This window comes from Monodelphis domestica, chromosome 7 (genome assembly GCF_027887165.1).
Source record: "Monodelphis domestica isolate mMonDom1 chromosome 7, mMonDom1.pri, whole genome shotgun sequence".
Lineage (NCBI taxonomy): Eukaryota > Metazoa > Chordata > Mammalia > Didelphimorphia > Didelphidae > Monodelphis > Monodelphis domestica.
In genome coordinates, this window is record NC_077233.1 from 132,874,683 (window position 1) to 132,886,972 (window position 12,290).

Below are 12,290 nucleotides of genomic sequence, written 5' to 3' on the forward strand. Positions count from 1 at the left end.
CAAAAAGGAATACACCTTTTCAGCAGCACATGCTCCATTCACAAAAATTGACTATGTATTAGGGCATAAAAACTTTGCAAATAAATGCAACAAAACAGAAATAATAGATGCAACCTTCTCAGATAACAATGCAATGAAAATAATAATTAGTAAGGGTACATGGAGAGACAAATAAAAAATTAATTAGAAATTAAATAATACAATTCTCCAAAATCGGTTAGTTAAAAAACAAATCATAGAAACAATTAATAACTGCATTGAAGAAAATGACGATGATGAGACATCCTTTCAAAATCTATGGGATGTAGCCAAAGCAATACTACAGGGGAAATTTGTATCCTTGAGTTCATATATTAACAAATTAGAGAGGGCAGAGTTCAATGAATTTGGCATGCAAATTAAAAAACTGGAAAGTGAACAAATTAAAAAATCCTCAGATGAAGACTAAATTAGAGATCCTAGAAATCAAAGGAGAAATTAATAAAATTGAAAGTCAAAGAACTATTGATTTAATAAAAAAGACTAGAACCTGGCATTTAGGAAAAAAAAATTATAATATAGACAAAGTACTGGTCAATCTAATTAAAAAAAAAAAACGAAGAAAACCAAATTGATAGTATCCAAGATGAAAAGGGAGCCCTCACCTCTAATGAAGAGGAAATTAAGGCAATCAGTAAAAATTATTAGGCCCAATCATATGGCAATAAATATGGCAATTTAGGTGATATGGATGAATATTTACAAAAATATAAATTGCCTAGATTAACAGAGGAAGAAATAGATTACCTAAACAACCCCATATCAGAAAAAGAAATTGAACAAGCCATCAATTAACTCCCTAAGAAAAAATCCCCATGTCCAGATGGATTTCCAAATGAATTCTATCAAAAATTCAAAGAACAAATAATCCCAATATTATATAAACTATGTGACAGAATGAGCAAAGAAAAAATTCCTTTTATGAAACAAATATGGTACTGATTCCAAAACCAGGCCAGTCAAAAACAGAGAAAGAAAACTATAGACCAATCTCCTTAATGAATATAGATGCAAAAATCTTAAATAGGACACTAGCAAAAAGATTCCAGCAAGTCATCATAAGGTTTATTCACTATGACCAGGTAGGATTCATACCAGGAATGCAGGGATGGTTCAATATTAGGAAAACCATCCACATAACTGATCATACATATTAAGAAGCAAACCGACAAAATCACATGATTATCTCAATAGATGCAGAAAAAGCCTTGGACAAATTACAACAGTCATTCCTATTGAAAATACTAGAAAGTATAGGAAAAGAAGGGCCTTTTCTAAAAATAATAAACAGTATATATCTAAAACCATCAGCAAACATCATCTGCAATGGGGACAAACTAGTAGCCTTGCCGATAAGTTTAGGAGTTTTTTCTTATTCTTGATAATACTTGAAGTACATAAAATCAGTATTAATATTTTTTTATTTGAAGGATAAAGTTTACAGTATGAGTTTACAGTATGTATTGGCCCTAATAACTATGCATATCCCAAAACTTTAGACTGTGTAAACCTTCCATTTATTGATAAATGTTATGGGACTTTGTTTAATGATTGTGTCTGATTCCAGGAGAAGAGATCAAAAGAGCCGATATACAGTGCCAAGTAGTAGGAGGTCAAAAAGAACCAAACCAATTCAGGGAGGATTTAGGAACTTCTATGCCAATATGAAATGACTTGAACCTAGTGTGAGAATCAAGGTTGAGGCACTTGACATGTTAAGATACAGGACTCCTTGTACCACATTCCTTGTGCAATATTCTCAGTCAAGTACTTCAGTTTGGCTGTCATCCTGGCTCCCCCTATCCCTGACAGTGAAGGTAAAATCAGACCAGGGAACGATTTTTCTCATTTGCTGCTGAAATCTAGTCCCTTCTCCCTTATAGTTTGGCAATTTTCTGTAGTCTTGGCTGCAGTTGGGTAAAGTGTTATATTGCTGCTATTTTCTTACAAGCTTGTGGGACATAAGTCACTTATTTTTTTGCTCATAATTTTATACATGTAAGATTTTTAATTTTTATCATTTCAGTAATTCTTATTATTTTTAAACAGTATTTAATTTTTGCTCTTTTATTTGGGATTTTTTGGTGGGGTGTTGCTTTTCTTCTGAAATTGTTTCATATACCTCATAACTTAGTTATGTATTCCAGGGTCATTTTGGTGTTTGTCAACACCCTCCTCAGGGGGGATAGTGTAATTATTCTAAAATCCAAGATTTAAATTTTTTTTAGAGAAATTTCAGGAAAAAAAACTTGCCAACATCCCAAATCAAGAAAGAGGATCTTGGGGGAAGCTGGGTAGCTCAGTGGATTGAGAACCAAGCATAGAGATGGGAGGTCCTAGTTTCAAATCCGGGCCTCAGCCACTTCCTAGCTGTGTGACCTGGGAAAATCACTTGACCTGCATTGCCTAGCCCTTACCACTCTTCTGCCTTGGAGCCAATATACAGTATTGACTCCATGACAGAAGGTAAAGGTTTAAAAAAAAAAGAAATTGGATCTTTTTGGAGAAGATACTGAAAATATACCTGAAGAAGCCACATACTGCATCAAAAGATCCAAAATAAAATTTAGGATATAATGAACTGAACTAATGAGGGTTGAACATATTCATTTTGAATGTAAACTCTTATGCCAAAGGGGACTGCCCTCTATTGACATTTTGTCAATACATCTATTAATGAGTTTTTGTATTTTTCTTCTCATATTTCCTTCTCATCTCTATTTTAACTTCCTCTTAGAAAATGCAATATTATATGTACTTTTAGCTAGAAGGTATTTAGAGGTTTAAAATAGTTATGTGTAAATGATTTGTTGGGAAGACTGGTCTCCCAAAGGATCACAGGGGGTTAAGCAGAGGGAATCTTATCCTGTCCTCCTCTGAGTAGTTGAAGTGGTCTATCAACATTTTTCAAATACCACATTTATGTCTTGAACGTCAATAAAATAAAGGGAGCAGAATTGACCTGGGCTTTTTTTTTGCAGGGACATGGGACTAGAGAGAGAAGTAAGGGGAGAGATAAAGATGCAGATAAAATAGAGACATGTGGTCTGAGAACTTAGAGTAGGGAAGAGATTTAAATCTATGCATATCTACCTTTTCTATTAATAAACTTTATGAAAAATAAAAACTGGTAGATATATTAATTTTAATTATAACAGAGGTGATCTGTGGATTCTTTCAATCTTCACTTTTCCCTCTTGTTTGAGAATGTTGGGGCAGTTTTATTAGATAAATTCCTCTATAATTATGTCCAGGTTTTTTTTTCTTTTGTCATGATTTTCCAGTAGACCAATAATTCTTAAATTGTTTTTCCTGGATCTGTTTTCCACATCTTTTTGTCAATTTTGTCAATGAGATGTTTCATTTTTTACTCAAATTTTTCATTCTTTTGATTTTGTTTAATTGACTCTTGCTGCCTTGTGAATTCATTTGCTTCTAGTTGTTGGATTCTAATTTTTGAAGACTGAATTCCATCCCTGGCTTTTTGGTTATCCTCCTTCTGCTTGTTTTTTCTTTGTAGGTCATCTTCCACTTTCTTTTCCTTGTCTTCAAGCTTGTCAATTCTGGCTTTGAAGACATTATTTTCTTGTTTAAGTTCATGCACCTCTGTTTCCATGAGTTACTTTGCTCTTTAAGTTCTTTCCCCAATTGTCTTCAGCCTCTCTCTTAATTGCTTTTTGAATTGTATTTTGAATTCTTCCAAAGCCTGTGTCCAATTTGCTGGAGTTTCTGTGTTTTTGCTTGGTGTTCCTTGGTATTCCTCTGTTCTATTTACTCTTTGTTCATTACTTGGATAGAAACTGTCAATTGCAATTTCTTTTTTCTTTTTCTGTTGTTTACTGATACTTTCTCTTTCTTTCCCCACTCTCATTAGTTGTAATCTTGTTCCTCTGATTATTTGCTGGATCTGTGAGTTTGGGCTATTTTATCCTGTAGGGGCTTCTTCTCTGCTCTGCTGATTGACTAGATTAGGTTGATGGAGTAGTAATGAGCCCTAAGGTTAGATCTTCCCCAGCTGGCAATAGAAGCTGAAGGTGTAGGTATAAGTGTGGAGATTAATGGAACTGTGCTTCCTGTCCTGTTATCAAGGTATTCTGTAATGGTTGCAGTCTTAGCTCTGGGATCTTAGTCAGCAAGGTTCTCAGTACAGTCAGTGGGGGAAGGGTGTTGGAGATTAAGCTTCCTTGCCCTCTGAAGGCTTCTTATTTGCCCTAATGATAAGATTAAGCCAGGGAGGAGCTTATCTGTTGAGCTGGATGTGCCTTGAGGCCGAAACTTCAAGAAAGGGGTACAGAGTACAAGATGGAGAGTTTTGGCTGTGGACAGCCTGCCCTCTCCACACTTCTCCTCCAGCTGCCTCCCTGCCAACTATGGTCAGCACCCTTACCTGACACAGCTGTGGCAGGAAGTCACTCCCTTTGGACTAGAGCTCTCACCTGGAGATTCCAGTGACTGCCAGAGACTCAGTATGGTAGGTTGGGGAGGGGTCCTGGGACCTTCCTTCTTCCTTTCCCTTAAAACCAAGAATTTAGGCTTTTTTGGTATGAATTTTAAGTTGAATCCAGCAGGAGGGTCCTCCAGTTCTGACCTGTTATTAGATTTGATTTTCTGTCCCCTCAAAGCACTTTGGTTTTGATTGGTGTGGAAGGGTTTTCGTCTGGACTTTTGCTGTGTCTAAGCAGCCATCTTGACTCTGTCTATTAGTGTATATTTTAAAAGAAAATAAGTTTCACATAATAGAACTTTACTAATATCTCTTTTTTTCAACCATATGCATGCAAATTTGTTTTATTTGGCCTTTTAATATTTAGAATAAAATAAAATAATTTTTATGAAAGAATTAATGGTCAGTCAAAAAGTATTTATTAAGAATCTACTATGTGTCAGATTCTGATAAGTACTGGGGACATAAATCTGAATAAAGGAAAATTGTCCCCACACTCAAGGAGCTTATAGTCTAAAGGGAATGACAACACAAAAAAGGAAGCTGAAAAGTGGGGGAGGTAGGAAGGAGAAAATACCTGATATGGGGGCAAAGTGAAGTCTTTCAAGAAGTCCCATTTTAGTACATTCTGGTAAGAAATGAGATGTCTAACCGGAAGTCTTTCCTTAGTTGGAGGTCTGAAGTTCTTGGTCCTACCTTCTAATTAGAGAGGCAGAAGGTAGTGATGAAGTAGAGTACCAAGGCTTATATGATCTTACAGGATGTTGGGTTATCCCAATAATGAACTTCCTAGGGTATGGTGAAGAAGTCAATCAGAGAAATCCCAAAATGCAGTCAGGAAAGAAATGATAAATTAATCTTGCCTGATTTGTTAAATGGGAAGTATGACTGTGAAGACTTAGAAGCTACAGCTGTGAATCATTGGGAGGGCAATCCGCAAACTGGGTTATCCTTAGTGAACTGAAAAGGAGTTGTAGCAGTGTGGTGGCCTTTTCCCAACTCTCCCCTAAACTTGCCATTATGAGTGTAGGTTGGGAAAGACAAACTAGAAAGACATGAGCAAGAGAAGAGTGAAGGAGTTGGGTGCTCACATGCAAATATGACACATGCTAGTAACATTCTCATGGATTAGGGACATAGAATAAGTGAAGAACAAAACCAAAGCTTAACTTTATGTAGAAGTTGAAGGTTTGCATAGTACTTTACCACAGCAACCCTCTAAGATAGAGGGTTTGTGACTTGACTGCACTAGAAAGTGTCAGAACTAAGATTCCAACATAAGTCTTCTGACTCTTGAGTTCAATGGTTATTCTGCCCAACTATACTATTTATCCTCATAAATTGAAATTTTACAAAAGGAATAAATGAGCAAATGAAAATTATTTTTCAAGGTCTTACTATGTGCCAAATAATGTGCTAACGTGCTGGGGGTATAAATACAAAATTGAGATAGTCTCTGATCTCAAGTAGCTAACACCCTAAAAATGGTGGAGACTGTACATTTTGGAGAGTGGTGGCCAGGGCAGGGAGTTATGGTCTGGAAATGTACAAAGATGGTGAGGGAATGGATAAGGCAACCAAGTGGCATCCCCTCTACAGAGGCAATGATAGTATGGTTTGGATTATGTATCCTGGAACAAAAGGTGGAAAACACAGAGATGAAGGGACACCCACAGCCAAAGAGCTGAAAAAGGCATGGCAAAATAGAGGGTCCATGGTTTTAGGGAATGCTGGGCTAAGTGACTTAGCTACAATATTAGCCAGCATTTTTATAGTGCTTTAATGTTTACAAAGTGCTTTACAAATATTTCAGTTGATCTTAACAATGCTAAGAGGTAGGTTATATTATTATCTTCATTTTACAAATGAGGAAACCAAGGTAGCAGAGGTTAAATGATTTGCCTATGGTCACATAGTAAGTGTGTGTGTCTGAATTTGAACTGAGGTTCCTAATTCTATATCCAGAATATTATCCACTGTGTTGTCTAGTTGTCCAAATATCTTCTAGTCATGTTGTCTGAACATTGAGTTTGGATGATGAAACAATAGCAAGGAGGTGGAAAATAGTCAAGTGAAGAGTCTTAAGTAACTTCCTATGTTGGGAGCAAAAGTCACATCTACCACACAACAACAGGCAATGAGAAAAACTGTCAGCTCTGAAATACTTATAACACTGACAGTCTGGATAATCAGGTCCTGGATAAGCAAGAGTGACCTGAGATTAAGCCAGTCAGAGAACAGGAGGAGGCAGACATGGCAGTAATCACTCAGGCAGCACACCTGGGCTCATTCTCATTCACTGCTATCTTCTGTGCAGCCAATTACCAGCTAAGGTAGAAAAGCAAGTGTCAGAGACATCCCCAACTCCAGTAATCTGGTGATTAGAAACCCCTTCCATTTAGCATTCCTGTGGTAGTCATTTTGCATTATGGACAAGAGACTGGATCAATGATGTAGAACTATTGGGATTTTCTTCAATCAGTATTTTAAGAATGTTATCCCTCCTTATCCAAATGCCTGAATGTCTCTCTCTCTCTCTCTCTCTCTCTCTCTCTCTCTCTCTCTCTCTCTCTCTCTCTCTCTCTCTGTCTAGGCTCTCCTGTTACAGTTTTCCTCCAGGAATGATTCTCTTGTCCTTAGGTTCTCAGGGGATTAAAACATATTAGGCAGAGGAATTGTTGATATATATATATATATTTATCTTTAGGTAAAGGAAGTGAATTAATTGGCCAGCCTGAGCTGGTCAGATCATGAAGGGTGGGCAAAGTTATGTCTTCATCATCATTATCATGAATTTATTAAGTGCTTACTAGGCTCTGGCAGATTGGAGGTATTTTTTGACAATTATGCTTTTAAAGTCCTTTCTTTCCCCTCCACTCTTGAACGTAAGAAAAACCCTACTGTCTAAATGTGATAATGCAACCCAGTTCTATTGGACATTTTTAAAACAAGGCAAAAGAAGCTGTGTAATATTCCACGAATTTAAGTATGGAGACCCAGACATCTTTAATTTAGGATCTACCTGCCTGAATGAATGCATGAAAAAGCATCTGTTAAACACTTACTATGTGCAAAGCACTGAGCTAAGTGCTGGAAATTCTAATACAAAAGCAAAGATAGCTCCTGCCCTCAGGAAGCTTATATTCTATCAATCAGTAAATATTTCTTGAGTACCTACTCTGTGTCTTGACAATGTGCTAAATGATGGGGATACAAAAAGAGGCAAAAAATAGTGTCAACTGTAAAGATAATTTTAGCATTGTGACTTAAATCTAAATTTAAATGGTCGCCAGGGAAAATCCCAAATAATAAAATACCCAAGTTAGCTGGAAATTTTATGGTCATTTAATTGATAGTGGAGGAGATTAAGGAGAAGGAAGAAAGAAAAGGAGTAAGGTTTTCTCCCACCTGGCTAGTACCGGGTGGCAAGATTAGAAGATCTAGAAAGTGAGGTTTTGGAGTGTGAAGGAGGAAAGAGTCAGCCTGAACTCCAAAAGGAGCTCGGCCAAGATGCCCAAACCTGAATCAGCTCGAGGCAAACTTACCACCAAACCCAGACAAAGAACTGCTACCACTCCAAGATGTCGGAACACCTAGCACGCTGCCAGGCAGAGTCATTTCTCTAGGGAAAGAGAGCAAAGAGAGCCAGTGACATGCCTTATATAGATGATTTTATGTCACTTTCCTGTGTCAGTTTCTCATCTGTACCAATCATAGCTTAGCTTGACTTAGGACAGCCCAGGGGTCTGTCTACTTTTTCTGCACATGTCTGTTGAATGCCATTTCCCTCAGATACTTAACCCTTGAGTTTGGTGCAGACCTTCCTAATCTTGTTAAACTAAGGAGGGTTGAGAAATGTAGAGTTCCCAAGACCTGATTCTGTTAGTCCAAGTATCTCTATTGTTATTGATCAGGAAATAGATACATCAGATCTTCTAAAGTACGGTCTGATTAGGGTGGAATAGTTTTAAAATTCACACAAACCTCAAGGAACTTATAGTCTAATGAGGGAGACAATAAGTAAACAAATATATATGAACAGATTATATACATGATGAAAAGGAAATAATTACTAGAGAAAAGGCATTGGAATTAAGAGGAATTGCAAGAGACTTCCTGTAGAAGAAAGAAGTTTAGTTGAAACTTAAAAGAAGCCATGGAGGCCAGTAAGTAAAGACATGAGTCAGGACACCATTCCAGGTATGAGACAGTCAGAGAAAGCGTCTTGGGTTGAATGATGGAGTATCTTGTTTGTGAAACATCCAGGGGACCAGTGTCACTGGATCAAAGAGAATATGATGGGAAGGGAGGGTTAAGAAGACTGGAAAGGTCAGATGAGGCTATGCTATGAAGGTCTACGAATGCTAAGCAGATGAGTTTGTATTTGATTGGTAGCCACTGGCATGTATTGAATAGGAAGTGTGAAATTGCACTTGTGCTTGCAGTTTAGGAAAGTTAGTTTAGTGAATGGATGGAGAATTGATTGCAGTGGGGAGAGACATAGGGCAGGCACTCACCAGTTGGCTATTGCAGTAGTCCAGGTGCTAGGCAATGAGGGCCTGAATGTAAAGCTGTGACTGTGTCAGAGGAGAGAAGGGAGCATATTTGAGAGATGGTGAAAAGGTGAAAACAGAAGTATTGGAAAAAAGAGTGGATGGTAGAAATGTCACATATTAGGGAGTGGTGACTAAGGTGAAACTGTTTGTTTCAGAAAATTATATGGATAGTGAGTGAAGCCATGAAAGATTAGAATTACATATTTTATTGATGAAAAATATAATAATGCTTTAATTATGCTTGAGGGTTCCAGGAATGCAGGGTTTAGGAGTTTCTGGCTGTTGGCAAGGAGGAAGTGATTGAAAATGATCAGGTGAGAAGGAAAGGAATAATGAAATCTTCATGACACAAATACTACTCTAAATTCATTCTTGTCCCAGGAGTCTTTTTACTATTCCCCCCCTCTCTGTCTGTCTGTCTGTCTGTCTGTCTGTCTGTCTGTCTGTGTGTGTGTGTGTGTGTGTGTCTCTCTCTCTGTCTGTCTGTCTGTCTCTCTCTCTCTCTCTCTTTCTCTCTCTCCTCTTTCTTTCCTTTCCTCACTCCTTATTGAGACTTGGGTAATACAAAGTACTTTTAGCTGTGAGTTGACCTGCTACAGCAAACAAATATTCAATTCTTCCAGGTTTATTAAAGAGAACTCTCTCATCAGAACAGGTTTCTGGATATGTGGATTGCAATCTCAGTCGGATTTCTTTTGCTTTAATTTAAAGGAACTGACTAAATTGGTGATGCAATGGGAGTTAAAATTGAATGTGCCACATATCGTCATTGAAATGTGATTTTTATTGTTGTTGTTTAGGATTTCTTTACTAACTGGGGTGAGGCACAAAGTGACAAGGGAACCTGCCAAGAATAGACTGCCATAGGGGAATTCTTAGCAACCTGGACCTGGGAGAAATCTTAAAGACCATCTAATCTAACCAACTTATTTTTAAAATGATAATATTCAGCCCAGAGAGGAGAAACTTGAGGAATAGATGAGATGGGGAGGGAGGGATTTGATATTTATCTAAAATGTTGCCATACTGAACAAGGATTAGATTTATTCTTCATGGCTCCAGAGGGCCAACCTAAAACCAATAAGTTACTAGGAAGCAAAATATAGCTGAGTAAAGAAAGTACTTTCTACTGCAACTTTTATTTTATTGAGTACTTGAAGCCATCCTTCCCAACCTACTTCTCTGTCTTCCCTAATTCTATATTAAAATTGCCTCAGCTTCATTTTTCTAACCCCCCCCTACTTTTGCCCTTGCCCTTGATCCCCTCCTGCATCCTCCAGTAACCTGTCCCTTTATAAATGTCAACCTTTACTTTATCTATTGGCTGCTTCCCAGCCGCCTTCATCCACATCCAAAAGATGTCTCATTTTTAAGAAAAGCTTTTGACCTTACTGGGCAGGCAGCTAGGTGGAAGAGTAGGTAGAGTCTTGGACATGGAGTTAGGAAAATTCATATTCCTGAGTTAAAATCTGGCCCTGGATACTTACTAGCTGTGTGACCCTGGACATGTTACTTTGATCCTATTTGCCTCAGTTTCCTCATCTGTAAAATGAGCTAGAAAATGGAATAGAAAACCACTCTAGTATGTTTGCCAAGAAAACCCCAAAATGGAGTCACAAACTGAAATGATTGAACAAAAACCTCATTAGATATCTTGTTTGTTTATATTTATACAACTTACCAGTGTGTAACACATACTATGCCTAACAAATACTTCATCTATCCATCCATCTACCATTCAGCTCTCCTCCTATCTATTCACCCATCTATCTCTTTATTTCAAATACAATCAATGGTCACAACTTTTTGTTTTCTCTTCTTTCTTGGCCTCCGAGCATCTATACTCTTCTACCTCTAAGCCATCATCCACACAGATAATTAATAATCCTAAAGGTCTTACTTCATCTCATCTCAGTTCAAGAAGTTTCAGTGGCTCACCATAGCCTTTAGGAAAAAATGCAAAATTTTTAAAAATTATGGTTAAGGTCCTTCACAATCTGACTTTAGCTTGTTTCCAAACTAATTATTCTTCATAGTCTTCCTTTTCATGCATGTTCTAGCCACATTATCTCACTTGATGTCCATTTATAACATTCCTTCTGGATTCAGAGAGTGAGTTTTTGGTGGTTAATGTCATTTTAGAAAGCACCAAGGTATAGTAGATTTCTGAGAAAAGAATTGAATTCAAATCCTAACTATGCCTTCCTAAATGGCTTTCTTTCTCCATACAGTGAGGGGACCAGGCTAGAAGCTGTTTAAGGACTCTTCTGATTTGAAATCCTATGATGCTGCCAACATTGTTTCCTATATCCACACACAGGCTTCTTTTCATTCCTGGAATATTTTCCTTCTCACCATTGTCTTTTGGGACCACTATATGGGACCACTAAAGGAAAAAGCTTCCATGATTCTTCCAATAGTTATCAGCCCTTCCCTATTGTTGTGGTTTTGGAGGAAGAAAGGAAGGGGAGGATTCATCCTACATTCACTTTTCTGCAAACATGGTATATTATCAGTTAGGTGTCACCATAGTGCATAGCACCATACCTAAAATCATTTGAACTGGATTCAAATTTGATTTCAGACACTTATTAGCTATGTGATCCTGGACAAAGTCACTTAATCTCTTTTCCTCTCCATTTTCTCATCTGTAAAATGGAGATAATGATAATAGCACTTATCTTATTATAAGGATCCAATGGGATAATAATTGTAAAGCACTTAGCACAGTGCCTGGCACATAATAAATGTTATATAAATGCCAGCCATTGTTGTTGTTGTTGACTCATTTGGAACAGTCCAACAATGAAATTTGCTGGATCTGCATGCTCTGCCATTAAAAAGTATGGGATGCTGTACAGGAAGGTAGGGGGTAGACCTCAACCTGAGTTCTAAAATTCCTATAAGCCAAATCTACAAATTTCAGTCAAGAATAGTTAAGTGACTTCCCTAGAGTTACTGGCAAAATGGCAATGCATGACTTTTGATTTTATTTGCCCTTTCTGTTATTCTACCCCAATATTCCAAGCATTTATTCTGATATAACCACATCTAGAGATTTCTCTTTTATGACCATTTTCCACTGCCAATCCTCTCTCTCACTTGGTGTTTCCTTTTCACTTTACATTTCCCCTCCCAAACAAAAAATCCTACTACAGCCTCTTTGGTCATGGGGATTTAGGGTTTAGCCACCCTGCTTTATCTCTTCTTCTTGACAGACCTCAATCTTTATTAGCTCACTTTTTTTTAAT